We start from the raw sequence: 21,460 nt of genomic DNA, 5'->3' as shown, positions 1-21,460 counted from the left end.
AAAACAGGCAATAATCTCTTGGACATCAGCCTTAGAAACATATTTATATCTATGCTTCTTGAGGCAAGGAAACAAAAGCAAAAATAAACTATTGGGACTACATCAAAACATAAAGCTTCTCCACAGCAAAAGGAAACAATCAAGAAATCTCTAAGACAACCCATAAAATGGGAGAAGGCATTTGGAAATGACATATCTGATAAAGGGTTAGTATCCAAAATATATAAAGACCTTGTATGATTGAACACCAAAAAAAAAAAAAAAAAAAAAAAAAAAAAAAAGAGAGAGAGAGAGAAAGAAATGAATTTAAAAGTGGGCAGAAGACATGAACAGACATTTCTCCAAAAGACATCCAGATGGCCAACAGACAGAAGAAAAGATGTCCAACATCAGGAAAATGCAAATCAAAACCAAAATGAGATTTCACCTTACACCTGTCTGAATGGCTAAAACCAACAGCACAGGAAACAACAACTGTTGATGAGGATGTGGAGGAAAAGGAACCCTGTGCACTGCTGGTGGGAATGCAAGCTGGTGCAGCCACTCTGGAAAACAGTATGGAGGTGTCTTAAAAATTAAAAATGGAGCTATCATATGATCCAGTAATTTTACTACTGGGAATTACTTACCCAAAGAATATGAAAATACTAATTTGAACAGATATCTGCACCCCTGTGTTTTTAGCAGCATTATTTACAAGAGCCAAGATATGGAGACAACCTAGGTGTCTGCTGATGGATGAATGGATAGAGAAGATGTGGTATACGTACAATGGAATATCACTCAGCCATAAAAATGAATGAAATCTTACCATTGGCAACGCATGGATGGAGCTAGATTGTGTTATGCCAATCAAAAAAAGTCTGTCAGAGAAAGCAAATACCATATGATTTCACACATATGTGGAATTTCAGAAGCAGAACAAACACACGAAACAAGAGAGAAACAACAACAAACAGACTCAAATACAGAGAAGAAACTGGTGGCTGCCAGAGGGGAGGTGGGGGCGGTGAAACACGGAGACCAAGAACACGCTTGTCCTGATGAGCACTCAGCTGAGTATAGATGTGTTCAATCATTCATGACATTCGACACCTGGACCCAGTACAACACTCTGTGTTAATCATATTTAATTTTTAAAAAGCCCATATCCTCTACTAAAATTTATTTGTATGCTAGCCTTTCTTATCAATTGTTTTCTCTTCCTCAATGCCAGTTTTATAAAGCCATATCAGAAGCCAAAGAAGGACAAGGAAAGAGTATGGATAAGATGCTGCTTCTATTATTCACGGTGCCAAGACACATGTTATGCAGATGTGGGTGAATCTGGATGGAAAAAGGGTCCCTGGATTTAGCCCCACTTATGTCCACCCCAGCCACCATCCCAGAGGGGAATTTATGTATTATGAAGGGAAAGAGCACATGGAGTCAGAAAGACTTGGGTTTGCGGTGTTGAAAACCTAGGTAGACGTTCTGAATGATAGTTTCTTCATTGTAAATGATGATGATATCTACACCACAGAGTGTCCTAGCAACCAATACATGGCTGCTGTTACGATTAAGAGAGAGGATTTAATTCAGAGAAACCCTGGTATTTGAATTGGATTAGCAATAAGAGGTGGCATTGTCTTGGAGATCTACACACCTCAGCTCTACATGGTGTGTACGGATGCAGTGAGAAACGAAAACGTGAGGCTGTCGTGCATTATTGTAGGGGTGACAAATCATATGCAGCCTCTGCTCCATGTGTACAAGAGCCGTTACCGCGCTCGTTTTCAGAGCTGCCACCTGAGGCCTTAGCCTTGTCAATCCCTGTTGGAGCAGCACGCTGGTCCAGCCCTTGTCCTGAGGCACGCTGATCTGCCGCTGGTAGTCAGAGTTTGTAAATACATCCTGTGGTTCCTAACACTCACATGAGCTAGAAGTTTCAGGCTTTATTTACAGCAATGAAAATTCTTTATCGTTTTCATTTTCAAAATCCATCTTTCTTGGATTAATCTCATTTTCATGAAGATAATATAATTTAATTCTTACGGCCAAAAATAAGTCAACAAAAACTGAGCCCCCACTTAGAGCCTACTTGCTTCTTAACAAGATGCTTAGAAGGTATTGCTTCGCGTGGCACGGAATAGTCATTTCTACGTGTGTGCAGGCCTACATTTTATAGCTCCGCTCCTTCACTACCCCTACTTACATAACCCTGCCACAGTGCTACCGAAAGTCAAAGGGCACAGATTAAACCACCAACGAGTACCTTGGCGTCTACCAAAAATAATCAGAATCTTGAAATAAAATATTTTGTCACTAAATGAGGAAATAGATCTTTTTCAGATGCCCTATTTTGACAAAGCTTGCTTAAAATATCTCGGAAAACTTCAGATATTTACCTATAAAGTTTTAGAATAAGTTTTTACACATCTTAAAATGGGAAGCACATTTATTAACTCTAAACACAACAGGACAGGGCAAAAATAGGATTTTACATAAAAATATTAATTTATTTCCCCTTTACTATTACCTGGTTTTCAAAAATAACTATAAATAATGCTATATAAGTTAATAAATAATACAAAGTAAATTAGTTAATTTCACTTTGTATTAAGCCTGTCATGTGCCTTCTTGTGTGTGTGTGTGTGTGTGTGTGTAAGAAACTTGCATCTGCAAGGAGTATGTAGGCAAGGCACAATTCTGGGAAATTTCCCCAGCTGCCAATTAATATACTTAATGGGGAAATAAAGAATACCATGTAACTTAACATAATGACATGGGAGCCTTGAAGATAAAATTCTCAGTTCTTTAATCCTCAGGCTTTTCTCAATTAAAAAATAAAAAGGCAAAGCAAGGGACAATAGAACTCACCCACGCCCAGGAGAGAAAAAAGGAAAAACACACAACACAACGCAACGCAACGCAACGCAACGCAACAAAAAACACCCAGAAGGCGGAGAGTGCGCTGAGATGTGTGAGCTCCAGGAGGGAGGTGGTTGTTCAGACCCTTTCCGGTGAGGGAAAGATCCCTACCAGGTGGGATGCAACTGGGATTACTGTGCAGGTGGATTTCTTTGTGAGCCGGGCTCCCCTGCCCCCGCGCGGCTGCAGGCTGAGCGGAATGCACCTGTTGTCAGGGGGCCTTCTGGGCTTCCGCGCGGGGCTCCGGGAGCCCAGCCGCCTCCCGGGAGGAGCGCTAGGGCCGCAGGGGGGCCGGCCTGCGCAGCTCCTCCTGTCCCCGGAGCTCTGCGCCGCAGCTCCTCCTCTGGGTCTCTACGGAGCCTGGTGCTGAGGGAGACGCTGCCTTGGTGACACCGGCCGCACGTGCATTGGGAGGACGAGCAACCTGCCGCGCCATGTGCCGCAGGAACCAGCCGCGCACTGTGTGCGTTCCCGCGCACTGTCGCTCCTTCAGCACGGAGCTCTCCTGCTCAAGGCAGCTCTTCAGAAGCCTCCAAAAAGAGGAATAGGTAGATGAGGAGGATGGGGACGGACAAGGAGCTCAAGGACTGTTTCCTCAATGTGCAGCTATGCCTTCTTAAAAATGTTAAAGCGAGTTTCACCTCATCATTTGAGAAGAGACAGGCGAATGGCTTTGAAAGAAAAGAGGTGTTGCTTGCCTCGTGCGCAGCCTTGCTGCCATATTGAAGGTGTATTCTAAGGAGACTCCTTGAATTAAAAAAGCACCCACAGGCGCCTGGCTGGCTCAGTCCGTTAAGCGGCTGCCTTTGGCTCGGGCCCTGATCTCAGGGTCCTGGGATCAAGTCCCCCATCGGGCTTCCTGCTCCACCAGGGAGCCTGCTTCTCCCTCTGCCTGCCACTCCCCCTGCTTGTGCTCTCTCTCTCTCTAGCAAATAAATAAATAAAAATCTTTAAAAAAATAACTAAAAAAAAAAAAAAGCACTCAAATCAGTTTACTTAAATAGGAAATCCCCGTGTGCTCATGTCTTTGTATGTGGATGGATATTTTCACATGTGAACAGGAGTGTTCATGAGAAGAGAGCGAACTTGGGTGGGAGCCTGCGGAGTTGTTGATAAATGCTCTGCCCTGGGTCACTTCATCTCTAGAAAAAATATAAAGCAGAGGAAACCCAGAGCCACAGTATTGACCGGCTTAAGAAGTCAGAGAACAAAATAACAAATAAAAAAACAACCAAACAAACCCAGAAAGCAGCTACACAAACCTGGAAAGAAGTCAAGAAAAAAGCAGGTGCATGTAGCAAGAAAGAAATAAAAACTATATTTTCTGAGTGAAAAAGAAAAAGGGCAATAAAGATAAAATTGGATTTCTATCCCTTTCCACCTTAATAAAGAAAAATTAAAAAAATTTGATCCTTTTAATCCCCTCCAGAAATTGGCATAGTCCCTTACACATAAATATATTATTAATTTTCTTGGTTATATGGGTATAATCAGTATAGTACATATTGAATTGAATATATGCCCCCTTTAACTAAATAAAAGAAATGCACACCAATCCACAACACCTCATGGAAACCAGCATCGGGAAGCAGGGGAAACTGATTAGAACACTTCCTTACTAGAATGGGTGCTATCGGAACTCTAACTATGCCAGGTATTAATTTTCCTCAGTAGTTTTTGACTACTCCTTGTCTCTCATTTGGTAGAAGTGTATGGTGTTGAGAGAGAGTTAATTGAAAATTATGTTCTGGGGCGCCTGGGTGGCTCAGTCAGTAAGCATCTGCCCTCGGCTCAGGTCATGATCCCAGCGTCCTGGGATGGAGCCCTTGTCCCCATGTTGGGTTCCCTGCTCTGCGGGGAGTCTGCTTCTCCTTCTCCCTCCGCCCCTCCCCCTGCTTGTGCGTGCGCTCTCTCTCACTCTTGTCAAATATATAACGTCTTTGAAAAGAAAAGAAAAGAAAAGAAAAGAAAAGAAAATTATGTTCTTGTTTGTAGATCTTTAAATACACAAATGTCAATTTGAAGAGCAGGCCATCCTCATAACCCCTGTATGGAGTACGGACGGGATTGGAGATTCATTCCCCGCAGCCTGAGGGGGACGGGGACGGACTCCTCCCCCACGTTCTCAGGACCTTGATACTAGAATTCCCAGCTCCAGGGGCGAGGCAGAAAGCACACAGCCTTCCCCTGCTCACAGCCCTGCATGCACACTGGCCCCAGATTTGCTCACACAATACACTCGTGTCTACTAGAGAGATCAGGGGAGGCAACCAGCTGGGCAAACAGGCTTCAGGCAAATACTTTTCTCGTGAGTAATACGTGGAGCACAAAATTCAGGGCCAGCTGGTCTCACTGTTCTTAACCTCCTGACGTACATCATTCGTATAAACCAGTTGGTCTTATTTTCCCAGAGATGTGACAGGAAGGGAACAAGGTAAAGTCTTTCAGACTTGTCCTTACATTCTTTTCTCCTTTCACAGCTTGGAAGAGGAAAGGGAGTAAGAAAGGCAGGCAGGCAAAACCACTGGGCGCTGTCCCTGTGCCTCTGTATTTTGGATAAGGAGAACTGAGCCCAGAGGAAGATAGGGTGTTTGGAGGGGGAAGCCACCAGCTCTGTAACTGTGCCACCTAGGAAACTACTTCGGCCGTACGGCTTGCCAGGGGGTATATTCATTCAAAACCAAAACAGGCATAGCTAATCCACTCTCCCAGCAACCACACAGCGCGCTGCAGGGACTACGGGGCCATTATTCCCTCCAGCCAGGCATAAAAATACAGGCTGAGTGTACAAGGAGGTTTGTTTAATGGTTACAATCGGAGCTCACGTAACCAAGACTCACAAGGAATCAGAAGGGGGAATTCTTTACAGTACTTAGAGATAGTGCCTTCTGGGCGCAAAACCTCCTGATGTGTTATCAATATAAGCAGAGAGTGTGTTCCTTTGTCTTTGGTGCATCCACTGTGGAGTCATTTCCAGGGTTAAGCAGATCTGCTCAACACTCCTCTCATACTGATGACATTCAAATGAAGGACTTGAAATTTAACTTTACCCAAGTACATCAACATACATGATAAGCACATCATTTGACAAGAACATAGTTTAGGAGAGCAAAGCTTTCTGGTTCCGCATCCTTGCGGGCAACGCCAGCCCAGTGCAAGGGTTGACAGTAACCTCTGTGCTCGGGTTTGTTGAGGGCGGAGGGGGCCTTACTAACCACGTATGGGATCTCAGCCTCGCACCCTGATAAGAGGGTTGTGCAACATCAAAATCTTACACAAGGAACAGAAGAAAACTTCTGATTAGGATGAGGGTGAACTCAGGTGATCAGCAATCAGGAGGAGCTATGAAAAGCCAGCTACTCTCTTGATCTCTTCTGAGAAAGGAATAAGAGAGCCTTCATGATCAGAAGAGAGTCAGTTCAAATACGGGAATGTATTTCTATTTCATGTTGCTACATTGAAAATCATTTAGAAAATATTCCCTGAAATGAAACAAAGAATATTTATGTATTTCATAAGCAGTGGAGTTTGATGCTCACGCCTTCCTTTGTAGACAAGGCATTGAGTGGAGTATGCCTCGTGTGCGCTGGGTCCAAAGTGCTTGGCTTTTCCGAAATTCAGAAGCCTTATGCTAGCTTTGGTACTTCATCAGGCATGCTATGGAATCTAAATTCAGTTATTAGAATTATTATTCTGTGGGAAAATGTGATTTTATTTTCTAACATACATAGAATTATGTATCTTCACACACTGAATTTAAAAATTTTTGTAGGGGCGCCTGGGTGGCGCAGAGGTTAAGCGTCTGCCTTCGGCTCAGGGCGTGATCCCGGCGTTATGGGATGGAGCCCCACATCAGGCTCCTCTGCTGGGGGCCTGCTTCTTCCTCTCCCACTCCCACTGCTTGTGTTCCCTCTCTCGCTTGCTGTCTCTATCTCTGTCAACTAAATAAATAAAATCTTTAAAAAAATAAAAAATAAAAAAATAAAAATTTTTGTAATGAGGGGCACCTGGAAGGCTCAGTCGGTGGAGCGCGTGCGACTCTTGATCTCGGGGTTATGAGTTTGAACCCCATGTTGGGTGTAGAGATTACTTAAAAAAATAAAATCTTTAAAATTGTTGTAATGATGTCTGATAATACCATTTTTTAGATGACTGCTAAAACTAATTACTATTCTTTTTCCAATGAAAATGATTGAAATTCTGCATTTTCCAGGGAAGGAAGCGAGCACTAAAATATTGTGTTGACTTTAGTGATTTTGTAAGATAGGGATTATACTGTTTTTAAAGTACTTTTTAAACACTTCCTCTGAAACTATTATATAGATTTAAAACCTTGGTCCTAATTTTTTTTTTTATTTACTGAAAAAATTGCATTAGTAAAAATTAACAGATGTTAACCTCATGTCTGAACATGGGTTTTATTTTAAGGGATATCTTCACATCCAGACAAGGACGGGTTTGGTAAAACAGTGAGTAAAGCCCTCCTGTGGCTGGCTGGGAGTGGCAGCCTGGTTCCCACGGAATCTCCCTGCATCTTTCCTGGGACATGAGGTCTGAGAACAGGGCAATCAGTGCATAGAAGCCAGACCTTCAGTGGGTGAATGCAGAGGAAGCACGCTTGGCTGTGGAATCACACGATTAGGAGGCCTCTGCAAAGGTGTGATGTCTTAGAAAAGTGGGAGTGCATGTGTGAGCCATCTCAGTAGAGTGAGGAAAACATAAACAAGTGACAGTTTAAACAAAAAAATGTTTTCTCCTCACTCTCATTTCCCATGAAGGGCACAATATGGAATTCTGCTAATTTTCTTACTTGGGTTTTAATAGGCATTTCGTGTACTCCCTAAGTTTGAGATCAAGGTAACTTGGTGAGTGAACAGGACGCTCTGAGCAAGCCTCCCTAGAAATGGTGTCCAGATGGACTCTGGTTGTCATTGTGTCCTGGGCCTAGCATGGACACATGCACATCTCCTCTGACCCAACAAATCTCCCTGGACAATCACACAACCCCCAGCACACCCTGGCCCACCCCAGTCAGATAAAACCCCGTCTCCCTGGCATCCCAGACCCTGCACTAAATGAGAACAGCTAGCACAGAGAATGAGATAAAAATAGATTGTCTATTAAATTTGTCTTACTTTTACAAAACTATAAATTAAATATATTTCACAAGTACTTTTATTCATGAAATACACCTGCTTAGCATAAAGTTATATTAACCAAAGTCTCATTTAGTGTCTGCCCAAGATTACTTCTCCAGCTCCAGCCATTAACAAAAAACAATGATTTCTAGTTGTTCCTTTGGGTTTTCGATAACTGAAATGTCCCGTGTTGTTGCCATTGCTATCCTAAAGTCCGCGAATACATACCATTCAAAAATAACTCCAGCAAATAGAAAAAATATAAATACAAGTGGGTTTGGTAATTTAAGAATCTACTTCAACCATGGGTAAAATAGTAAATTAAAAGAAGTAAGTTCAAAGCACATTTTTCCCTACCTGTGTCAGTGTTCAGACAAAGAGATCCCGCGATGTCAGGCACTGAAAGAGGACATGTCGCTGATTTGGAACGTCACTGTACAGAAGGAAAACGACACTTCCATATGAAGGTAAACCCTAAAAGTTGGAAAGGAATTCCCTAATTAACTTAATTGATTCCAATCATGAAATGCAACATTATGAAATATCTTCTGTTGTATTGAATTCTACTTAAATATAACATTAGATTCAGAATAAAGTCTCTAAGACAGGATATCAAAAGTAATGGGATGCTAAAAAAAAAAAATCTTCCATCAAATGTCACTCCCAACACACTACCTATCATAACAACAGTGGCATATATGTGAGCACATTTCCGGCTGTTTACATGAGGACAGGAGAGTCAGCCCTCTACCCTCTGCACTGAAATTTCCTAAAACCTTTGTCTTCCTTTTTAAGTCAATTTAACACCCTGAAATGAACCTCTAAGGTTTGTGAGAATCTATCATGTAATTTGAATTAATTCATTGTGAGTTTAGAGTCACTTAAAGTACTAAATAAGTACTTCTCTGCACTTGTGTTACTACTCACATTCATTTACAGATGGTTTAGTTTTATTGAGACATAGGAAGAATTTATCAGCTATATTAAGAATTTTAATCAGAAATCAGGAAAGGCAAATACCGGGGTTAGAGCAGCTAGCTTATAGAAACCAGACCCCCAGGTGTTTTGTTTAATGTAGCAGAAAGGGGGCTCCTGTGCCATAGGAAGCACTTTTGTGGTCTTTTCACACGAGGGCCAGAGCACCTGGGGGTGATGTTTCCTCATGCTCTCTCATTTTCAGCAAACCAAACCACTAGAAATCCTGCTGGGGGCTTATTTTGCAGAGCAGAAAAACAAGGATGGGGGGAAAATCATTTCTGTTGTGTTTTAAGTTAATTTAAGCAAAATAAAGATTTAGTTTTGCTGTGCCTGGTATGCCAGTGTTTAACCTTTGATTTAGCTTTAAGAGCTTTGCCTTGCATTAATTATATAGTGACAAGGAGTTTAACACAAAGAAATCCCCTTTTCTCCCATTTTTTCCTGTGTCCTGTAAAGGTGCTTCCAGCAAAAGGGCTTAGTTATTTCAGTGAGAAATGACATCTACAGGGATTAAGAAGGAAATACCATTTTGTCTATTTATCACCTTTTAAATGAACAAATCTTTGGTAAGCACTGACTATTTACCCAATAATCCCAAAAGCTGATGTTTATCAGGTACCTAGTATGTCGGGTACACATATAAACAAATTATAATGTGCGAGTCACCCATACCCTTGTATCCTACAAGGGGTATGTACCTTGTCCCAGACCCATTAATGGTGTAATGTAACAGCAACATTATATGGCAGGCCCTGAGCTGTAATCAGAATTACAATCCTCCAGTTAGGGAGTAAAATCAAACCTGGATATTGTTTTCTCAAAGTCTGTCTAAGCTCAAACTGGCATTCTCACTGTGTCTGTGATAGGGCCTCATCCTCTCTGTGCATGCTAATATTCAGGATTTTAAAGAATAAAGCCCAGCTTTGCCACTAACAATTTTGAATATGCTCATGAATGTGGTTTCTGGTTCCCCACGTAAGGAGTTGAGCAGTTACCACTCCATCCTGGCAACGAGGAAATGCTAACCAGAGTGAAAAATCAATAACTCTTCTCAGATCTGTAGGAGGGGAGGACACAGGGCAAATACCCAATGCCAGCCCACTCAAGCCACCCTTTTCCAACTAAAAGGGTAGAGAAAATATACTAAAAAAAAAAAAGCACTTGTGAAGTGCACAGTCTGGAGGTCCAGGCCCAGCCATGACTGACACCTGGCCGTGGATATGACACTTCCCTTCCACACCTCCACACATCACTAACAGCTCCTTTTACCCAGTATGTCATGTCTGGCTATCAGGAACACATGAAAAGCCACACTAAAAGGCAAAAAAACAAAAACACAATTTGAAGAGACAACAAGTATCAGAACCAGGCATGGCAGGAATGTTGGAATTACCAGTCTGGGAATTTAAAACAACTATGCTAATGGATAAAAAAGACAGCATGCAAGAACAGATGGGGAATGTAGGCAGAGAGGTAGAAGGCCTAAGAAAGAACCAAAAGGAAACACTAGAGACCAAAAACACTGTAACAGAAATGAAGAATGCCTTTGATCGGCTTATTAATAGACTAGACATCGGTGAGGAAAGCATCTCTGAGCTTGAGGATCCATCAGTAGAAACCTTCAAATCTGAAAAGCGAAGACACCAAAGACTGAAAAACAAAAAACAAAAACCCGCCAACCAAACCAGAAGATCCAAGCATGTGGAATAACTACAAGAGTATAATATACACATCATGGGGATGCCAGAAAAGAAAGAGAAAGGAACAGAATATTTGAAACAAGGACGAAGAATTTCCCCAAATTAATTGACAGACCCCAGACTACAAATGCGGAAAGCTCAAAGAACATCAAGCAGCATAAATGCCAAGAAAAGAAAAAGGAAGGAAGGAAGGAAGGAAGGAAGGAAGGAAGAAAGAAGGAAGGAAGAAAGAAAGAAAGAAAGAAAGAAAGAAAGAAAGAAAGAAAAAACAACTATGCAACTATGCCTAAGCCCATCATTTTCAAACGATAGAAAATCAAAGATAAAGAAAAACCATGAGAAAAGCCAGAGGCGGGGGAGGGAGGAATGCCTTACCTATAGAGGAATGAAGATCGGAATCACATCAGACTTGTCCTCGGAAGGCATGCAGGCAAGAAGAGAGTGGGGTGAAATATTTAGTGTGAGAGAAAAAACCCACCAACCTGGAATTCTTTACCCTGTGAAATTATCCTTCAAAAGTGAAGAAGAAATAAAGACTTTCTCACACAAACAAAAATTAAGCATTTTTGTTGCCAGCAGATCTGCCTCTCAAGAAATGTTAAAAGAAGTTCTTTAGTGAGACAGAAAGAATATAATAAAATAATATAATAATACAAAAATACTATGTAATATATTAATATTATAATTGTATAATATAAATAATAAAATAATATAATAAATAATATAGGTTAGAAACTTAGATTTACGTAAAGAAAGGAAAAGGATCAGATCAGAGAAGGAGTAAGGGAAGGTAAGATAAAATCTTTTATTTTTCTTATTTTAACTGATCTAGTAGATAACAGTTTATTCAAAATATTAATAGTAACAAGGTATTTGCTGACATGTGCTTAGGCATACTATATATATGTTTATGTATGCTTATACGTAAGTGAAATGAATGACAGCAAAGGGGAGGGAGAGAGAAATTAGGATTATTTTGTTATTTTAAGGTACTCACACTACATGTCTAGTGTTATTTGAAAGTAGAATGGGATTAGTTATAAATGCATATTGTAAACTATACAGCAACCACTACAAAAAACTAAAAAAAAAAAAAAAGTACAACTGATATGCTAATAAAGGAGAGAAAATAGGATCATACAAAATGTTCAGTTAAAACATTTTGTAAAAGGCAGAAAAAGAGTAGAAGAGAAAAATAGGAATGGAGAATAAGGGCCACAAACAGAAAGCAGTAAAGAATATGGTAGATATTCACCCAACCGTACTAATAATCAGTTTAAAAGTCAATGGTCTAAACACACCAATTCAAAGACACAGAATGTCAGAGTGGATAAAGAAACAAGACCCAAGTCTATGTTGTCTGCAGAAACCCACTTTAAATATAAAGACGCATATAAATGGGATGGAAAGGGATGCAAAGAAAAGATGCCATGCTGACAGTAATCCAAAGAAAGCAGGGGAAGCTGCATTAACTGTAGATGGAGCTGACTTCAGAGCAAGAAAGGTCATCAGGGGTGAAGAAGGGTATTACATAATGACAGAGGACTCAATTCTCCAAGAAGACATAGCAATCCTTATATGTGTCTGCATCTAACAAGAGAGCATCCAACTATGTGAGGCAAACACTGATAGAACCGCAGGAGGATTGGGAAAGTGCACCCTCTTCTCGGAGACTTCAAGCCCCTGCTCTCAGAACTGGGCAGATCCAGGGGTGCCTGGGGGGCTCCGTCGTTGAAGTGTCTGCCTTTGGCACAGGTCATGATCCCAAGGTCCTGGGGTTGAGCCCCACATTGGGCTCCCTGCTGGGTGGGGAGCCTGCTTCTCCCTCTGTCTCTGCCTGCTGCTCCGCCTGCTTGTGCTCTCTCTCCCTCTCTGTGTCAAATAAATAAATAAAATCTTTAAAAAAAAAAAAAAAACAAAGAAAGAAAATGGGCAGATCCAGTGGGCGCAGCTGAACTCCAGAACGGTACCCGTCAGCGGGATGTTGCAGACACCTGCCAGCTGCAGGAGGCCCTGGGGCAGCACAGGTGTGTACTGTGCGGTCCACAGTTTCAGTAAGTACAGGGCAGCCCTGTACATGCATTTGCTCTTGGGATTTTCTTACCATTTTCTCTTCTCTAAATGTATGGTAAGAACATAGTATTCAATACATATAACACACAAAGCATGTGCTAGTTGACTGTGTATGTTATCAGTAAGGCTTCTGGTCAACAGGAGGCTGTTGGTGGTGAAGTTTATGGGGAATCAAAAGCAGATTTTTCAATCACGCAGAGGGTCAGTGCCCATGTCTGTTCGAGGGTCTGTTGTCTGTCATCGCACAGCAGCAGAAAACACATTCTTTTCTAGCTCATACATAGCTTTCACCCAAATAGGCCACAATCTGGGCTATAGCACGCACTAAACAACACACTTTGAAATAACACATGGGGCACAGAACAAGTCTCAGGAAATATTTTAAAATATTTCGAACTACATGAGAATGAAAATACAACTTAAAATCTGTGGGATGCAGCAAAAGCAGTGCTTAGAGAGAAAATTTTAGCATCAAATGCATATATTAGGAAAGAAGAAAGATCTAAAATCAATCCTCTACGTTTCCACTTTAGGGAACTAGTCTTATGACTACAAAAAAACAAGTTTTATTTTGATTTTAATATCTAAATGTTATCTATACAGTCCCTGTGAAGAAACAATACATATCACTCTGTAAGTATATTATTTACATACTTACAATTATATGTTTATATGTAACAGGTTATATATGTGACATATATTAGTGTGTGAGCTAAACATCACTATGATTTTCAATGTGAAATATTGAACTGACTTCTAGAAGTTGGCTTTGAGGGAAAACTGACCTGAAATGCTATGAGTACTTTCTTCTGACTGGACTCCAGCTTCCTTCTCCTAAAGGGCACATTTATGTCTGGTTTCGTTTTCACCTCTATTTTTCAAGAATCCCAGTCAGGGAATCTGAAGATAATGCTATCAGGTTAAACAATATGAAAGTGTTAATACTCAATTTCTTTGAGAAAAATGGCTTCAATTTAGTATTACTAGGAATAGTAGAGTTGATCCTATTTGACAGAATAAATGTATCCATAGAAATTTTAATTGAAAAGAAATGTTCTGTTAACTGCATTAGATGCTATTTTTGAGGGTAGTCTCATTACTGTTAAATACCATTTACAACAATACAGCAAATCTTCTAACAACCAATATTTTGTTTTAAAAGATTTTATTTATTTATTTGACAAAGAGCCAGTGAGAGAGAGAACACAGGCAGGGGGAGTGGGAGAGGAAGAAGCAGGCTCCCAGCGGAGGAGCCTGACGTGGGGGTCCATCCCAGGGATCCAGGGTCATGCCCTGAGCCGAAGGCAGAGGCTTAACGACAGAGCCGCCCAGGCGCCCCTAACAACCAACATTTTATTTTCAGGACAACTTTTTTTTTTTTAATTGAATACAGGATCAAGAAGGTAAAAATATAAAAAAAGAAAAGTAAATCACATATAATTTTATTTTTCAGAAATTAACATATTTAGTAATTTATTTGGTGTTTTTTATTAATATGTATATTTATCTTTATATGGTGTGATCATTTTCTCTAATGTATACCTAGTTTTTTATTTAACATAAAAAAAACCCTTTAGCAACAATTTCTTCAATGGTTACATAAATCCTATCTACGAATACACCCCTATTTAGTCAAGTTGTTATTGTGTGTGTGTGTGTCTTGCTGATGTAACAGTCTGTCTACACAAAGGATTCCAAAATGTGTTTAACAAGTAACAACTACGCACCTCTAATAGAAACTCTTGGTTAAACAGTAAGTAGAAATAAACACATACGCATTTGCAACAAACAGCAAGCTTTGATTTCAGCCACAGATTTACCTAGCATGGAGGTACACACTGAAACAGCTTTACAATTAGTATTCAGTACATGGGTAAAGATACAAGAAATTCTATAATTATCCCCAAATCCATTGCAATCTACAGACTCAATTACTTTCTCTTTCAGCAACTGTCCTTTAAAAAAAAAATACAGTAACTAAAAGGAAACCCCCAAACGCGCTGAGTTTCACTATTTCATTTACCTCATTTGCCCGTATTCTAGAGGAGTTTTCAAAACAGGACTAAGAAAAGAGAAATGAATACAAAAAGGAAAAGACAAGCTGCCCTGAGTGACTGTGTGTGGGGCTCGGGTGACACCAGGCATAGGAGCAAACCCCGAGAGACGTGGCTGGGGACGAGGCAGACAGAAACAGGAAGAAACGCATGGGTTCTCGCATGAGCTGTCGAGGGAGCGAACTTCCTGTGTTTGAAATTCTTGGTGCAGTTCAGTAAGAAGAAAAAAAGGAACCCATGCTCGCTCCCTGCAGCTTGGCTCCGACTTGATCCAAACACTGCACATGAGCCTAAGTGACCGTCCAACTGTAGGTACACAGACGGCGACCGACTCATTCAGGAAATGCTTTTGGGCTGTAATCTCTCGAAAGAAAGTACTTTACCACTACCGTTATTTATTTTTCCTTTCACTGTTCCCCTAGATTTTGACACTACACATACTCCTGTGAGAGCTGAAGTGTTTGGCACGTTTTTTCCTCTGCTCTCTCAAGGATTTGCCCCTGGGCAAATAGCTAAGATACAGTTTCCTTCCCACACTCGCCAGAAGATAAGGACACAGAGGGACATGCTATATTTCACCATTTCTATGAGACAATTTTCTCACAGGCTGCTTATTGAGAATTATTACCTCTTATGTTCCTGTTCCCTAAGGGTTTTAAAAACTCCTCTCGAGTCTGTCGACGTTACAAAGCTGAAACCTGCGTCAAGATAACACCACTTTTAACTTTAGGTCAATTACCCAAATCTGAAGGGAAGCTTCTCTACAGAAGAGGGAGGCTCCTTCAGAACGAGGGATTCCAAAGTAACCCCCAGGAACTGCTGAGATGTTTCCTTCAACACGAGTTTGTGTGGGAAGGCACATCACCACGCGACCATGGCTGTGGCGACACTGAGGGAAGAGCAGCAGAGATCTCAGCTCCTGCGCAGCTACGCCGCGCTGTCCCCGCAAACCGGAGCGATGCGAGAAAATCATTTCTGAGGCGTGCAGTGCCCGGAAGGGCCTCTGCTCACAGCCGTGTGGGATTAGCTGTGCTCGTCCACCATCCCTGAGACCCTAAACCTCAGTCATCTTGGGTAAGGGCCGGTGTTTCCTGTCTTAATGTCAACCCCCTGCACGAAATCCTTCATAGGATGGTGGTGCAACAGGGAATTAACTTGTCCTCCCTAGAAAGTGACAGGATATTGAAGAGGTATCCCTGAGGAGAGGGGAGGAGGGACATAAACACAGGTGCATTCCCTGGTGTGTTAAATGTTAGTGAAGATGATGGGAGGGGTCCTGGATGGCTCAGTCGGTGAAGCATCTGCCTCTGGCTCAGGTCATGATCCCAGGGTCCTCGGATCGAGTCCCACATCAGGCTCCCTGCTCAGCGGGGAGTCGGCTTCTCCCTCTGCTGCTATGACTTCCCCTGCTCGTGCTCTCTGTCAAATCAGTAAATAAAATCTTAAGAAAAACAAACAAACAAACAAACAGAAGAGGGGAAAGGCCTGTACCTGGAGCCGACAGACCTGCTGGTGCCTTAAAGAAGTCGGGAGTCATTTAAACCCAGACAAACCAACCATCAGAAGGCTGGGGGGGGGGGGGAGAAGATAAACCAAGGGTAAAGAGAAGCGTGCATGAACCAGGAAGAGTAGCTGATGAAACAGCAGCCGCGAAGGCTCTTAGAACGGGCCAGCTGGGAGCAGGTAGGGACCATGCGCCTTCCAGGAACAGGTGTGGGCACGGGGACAGCACTGCAGTTCTCTGTAGAATCTTAGCTCTCATGTGAAGTTTAAAGCCTTCTCCACTTGCAAAGGAAACACTGATGCCTGGAGATGTTGCTGCATGCCAAGAGTTACATAACTAGTCAGAAGCAATGTTTGGGAAAGTAGCTGCTGGGACCAATGCAGCCTGAGATTTAAAATTCTTCTGTTGCATGTTGTGGCAAGTGGGACATCAGGAACAGCGGCAGTCCCCAGGATGTGTCCAAGGGCTTGGCTGCTGGAGCCATTGGGGAGATGCTTCCGGGACTCACTCTGGGCACATCCTTCTACCCTCAGTGTTCTTGGCTTCTCTTCTCCTGTGTGCCCAGCCGGAGGTCGTGGTGACAGGGAAGCCCATTTCACAATCCTTAACTCATTTAACATCTTTGTTTACCTTGTAAAGTGGGAGTTACTGTCCCCATTTTACAGGTGATAATGGGAAGAAGAGGTATTAATTGTGCAAAGTTATTCTGGTTGGGTATTGTTATGGGGATAGGACATTTGTGTTCTCATTTACTCCTCTCAATGACTCAATGAAATAGGGCAATGATACCATTCCCATTTTACAGATGACGAAAATGAGACGCGAATTCCTGGTTCAAGGTCGACAGCAGAGAATGTGGCAGTTAGGATTCCCATCCAAGCAATCTGAAGTCGGAACTCCATGCTTCTGACAGGTACTGATGATGGAGGCCCTTCCTCAACAGGTCTCATGGCTCGTTGGAATTCGAACTCAGGTGCTCCAGTGCCAAAGCCCGTGTACTTTTGCTATATCATGCTAGAGGTGAGAGACAGGGAAAAGGCTGGGAGGGAATTTGGAGGGAATTTTGGAGGGGAAAAGACACATGCCTACACTAAGAGCCTTTTCATCTTGTATGGCGAGCTTCCAGTGAAAAGACATGGGGTTCTGCTTTCCTTTAAATGCCCTGAAGCAAATTAACCAGGGTCTGGGAGGACTTACATCAAGTTAGTCCTGTCCATTCACAGACAGAAGCAGGAGGAGAGTTTCAGGAAGTGCAGATAGGACCCCGAAGAAACACCTGGACCCGAGGCTGAAGCCCAGGGCCCCGGAGGAGTGGGTCTGTAGAGGGCTGTCCCAAGAAGCCACACAGTGTGGGGGAATCTGGCTTTCCAGGGAAATAGATCTCTTAGTTTATGCTGGAATGTTTTTAAAATTAAAATATGCACAATGCCTGCTTCAGTCTGAGCCACGAAGGATGGCAACTTCAATGAATAGTAATTGCCATTACAAGGTTCAGTCCGCAACTTTCCACTTTGGAAAACATGATTTTTAATCATCCACAGGCTATTAGGCACTTGGATACTAAGCAACACTAACTAAACTCATTATATAGTAATTTAATATCAGGATGCTAATTCGCTTATAGGGAAGATAGGGAGAAACTATATTCCTAACTAAAACATCAATATCTAATATGAAAGACTGGCAAAATCCAGTCGGAAGCCAGAAAGATACAGAATGAAATCAAAAGAAGTTTGTAAAATCAAGGTACAGTCTTTGAGAACATTTCATTGGCCCCTAAGAGACATTATCACTTTGCCGTCTATGATGGCCAGCACATGGACATTCACTTTAGTCTCTCTCTTTTATTAAAAAATGGTTCTTATCCTCTTGGTGTGTGTGGGGTCATATTACACTTAAGAGACGTTGTTCAGGGGCGCCTGGGTGGCTCAGATGGTCAAGTGTCTGCCTTCAGCTCAGGTCATGATCCCAGGGTTCTGGGATGGAGTCCCAAATCAGGCTCCCTGCTCCGTGGGGAACCTGCTTCTCCCTCTGCCTCTGCCACTCCCCCTGCTTATGCTCTCTCACTCTCTCTCTCAAATAAATAAAATCTTTAAAAAAATAAGAGAGAGACATTGTTCACCTAGACCACACAGTCCCATGTATGCAAGTTCGACTATCATCCCTTTCTCTCCCACATCGGAAAGCGTCCCTGAAGGCAAATGAGTAAAAAGGGATGCTGTTACAGGGTTAGCCCGCAATCCTGCTCCCACACCACACTTTACTGCCAGTAACTCATTGCCACTGCAAACATCTTACGTCGCAAACCTATATGTTTGGTGGTACTGAACACAGACAGGTCTTTACTTCTTAATTCCCCTTTCTGGACTGGGGAATTCTGAAGTGGGTGCTACAGAGCCCCGGGGTTTCTCAGAGATCTCACAGGTGCTGTCTCTCTCTCTGAAGGACCTTCCTCCTCTGCTTTTTATCTATTTTCTACAAAGAATATCTGGATAAGATCTCATTACCTGGCAACTGTGACAATGTACTACGTGTGAAGCAGGAATGCCTTAAACTCACTTTGGGTCAGTTAGGGTAGTTTAGTCTCATTGGTAAGTAACACATTTGTAAGGCTTTCTCACAACAAACTACATCAGACAGGTCTGTTTTGCTCTTAATTTCATTAGCTTCAGTTGCCCAACAGCTATATGTTTTGGCTTTTCATATGAATTTTGGCATGTGAGCTATGTCTAGATTGCCGCCACAAATCTCTCTATACACGAAAGAAATCAATGGAAAATAAGATTCTATACAATTTCATTCTGTAGGGAGTTTTCTGAAAAGTTGATATTCTTTCAAGTGAGGGAGACCTACACAGTGTCATTCCATACATGGGGAACAGTCTCTCAGACTAGTATTACCAGTTTTTTTCCTGATCATAAGCAAAGATTTTTTTAAAAATAAGATACCTGTAACCCAAAGAAATATGAATTGACATTTTCTTCCATGGTATTTCCTTCATATTAATATTTAACAAAATGGAAATCATATGTATACGTGCTTTTATATGTATTTTTTTCAAAGAAGTTTCTAATGCTAGATTTTTAAAATCTTTCCATTTGACCGTACTGATACTGCAAAAAACATTGTGATGAACCCCATTCATTAATTCATCAAATATTTCTGAGTTCCAAATATTTGGAAAAAGTGTCTAACCCTGGGCAGTTGTACACCCCACTACCAGCTTCCTGCCTTCTCTTCCCCTACCCACAACTGTTTCTTCCCAACCCCCTCCTTGGGTGGTGAGGTTCAGTGGTCTGCTATGCCAGACCTGTTTCCAAATATGTTAAAAGTGGAGAAAAAGTAACTTGTTGGAGAATTGTGTTCTCTGTCAACAAAGTCATGCTTGTAATCCTATTGTCTTGCAGCATATTAAAATTTTCTATTTGGAGTGTCAGCGGCTTAGTATTAACTTTTCTTCTATATACATTCTTGCTTTGACAATCCTGATGCCTTTTGAGGTAGTGAGCCTCAGGCTAACTACGGACCTTGCGCATGGAAATGCAAAGGAGAAAACATATTAACGTGCCTCAAGAATGTTAGCCCAGGTATACATACCTTTTCTGTTTTACACACACACACACACACACACACACACACACACACGCATCCATGGATAGAGAGAACATTGCACAGCTCCTCTCAAAGTTTGGAAGACTTGCATGTACAAGATTCTTTATTTCACAACCCTTGAGCTATTAACCTAAGTACAACATGATCTAATTAACATGTAGTTTTAATTAATGTGTTAAGAAGGACTGCAATACTTGATTGACAGAGCCACTAGTATGTTATTTAAAAGCAAAACAGTAATATCCTGACAGGGCTCTGTCAAGTGCAGTGAGATCACCCATTTTATCTGTGGAATTCTTCCACTTAACCATATTTATTGAGTGTCTGCGTATTCTATAGAAAACGAATCCTTTCATCAGTCCAGAAACACTAAACCTATAAACACTATATGTACACTGAGGTAAATATATCATTAAAAATAATTTTGTGTTATGGGGAACAACAAAGAGGCCAATTTAGATTGGGGGCTCAGGAAGGTCCTTTTAGAAAAAGTGACAGTTAAACAGATAGAAACCTGAGGAGTAGGATTATCCCTAGGAAGATGGGAGAAATATGTTCTAGAATGAGGAGATAAACTTTGCACCATTCTGAGATGGGACAATGGTCAGTGAGACAGGAATGAAATGCATAATGAATTTAAATTTAGGAGTTAAGTAGGTGCCAGAAGATGCTGGGCCTTGTGTGCCCAAGAACAGGGTCTGATTTTACTCAAGATGCAGCAGAAAAATCATTGGTTTTAAGGAGGGCCGAGTATGAACAATGTGTTCATGCATCTTTGTCTGTCTCTCAAATAGAATCTCTACGCTAGGTTTCTAAATGTGGACATTTGGGGTCAAAGATAGGAATCTTTTCCAGGCTCTTGCTATTTCAAGAGTTCATACCGAGTCAGTTCAGTAGTGCATGAGTGTCCATTTCTCTCACCCTCAATAATAGGATCACTGAAGAATTCTGTCATTTGAAGAAAAGCAGTGTTCTGTTGTGTTGTCATTAAATTGTTAACTTGAATATTGGTCAATATTTGCTAATAGTTTATATTTCCTCTTTTATAAATTACCAATGACTTTTGTCCCTTTTCTGAGGAGGGTAATGTTGGTATGTACCTTATTGATGTGAAGTAGCTTCTTTATTTTTTAAAGATTTATTTTATTATTTATTTGAGAGAGAGAGAGAGAGAGAGAGAGAGAGAACATGAGCACGAGGGGCAGAGGGAGAGGGAGAGAGAATCTCAAGCCGACTCTGCACTGAGTGCAGAGCCTGACATGGGACTTGATCTTACGAACCCCAGCCCACGACCCGAGCCGAAACCAAGAATCAGAGGATCAAATGACTAGGCCACCAGCCCCCCTGCTTTTTGTATCTAAGGACTGTTTACCTTAGCTCTCATTTCTTGCAGATGCATTTATATATATACATTCTACCAGTTTGCTTTTTACTTTTACTTGTACAGTCTTCCCACTTACAAGGGTAATTTGCTATTGAAAAAAACATTCT

This window comes from Ursus arctos, unplaced genomic scaffold (genome assembly GCF_023065955.2).
Source record: "Ursus arctos isolate Adak ecotype North America unplaced genomic scaffold, UrsArc2.0 scaffold_30, whole genome shotgun sequence".
NCBI classification, from domain to species: Eukaryota; Metazoa; Chordata; class Mammalia; order Carnivora; family Ursidae; genus Ursus; species Ursus arctos.
The sequence above is the reverse complement of the archived record's forward strand: the minus strand, read 5'-3'. Positions refer to the sequence as shown.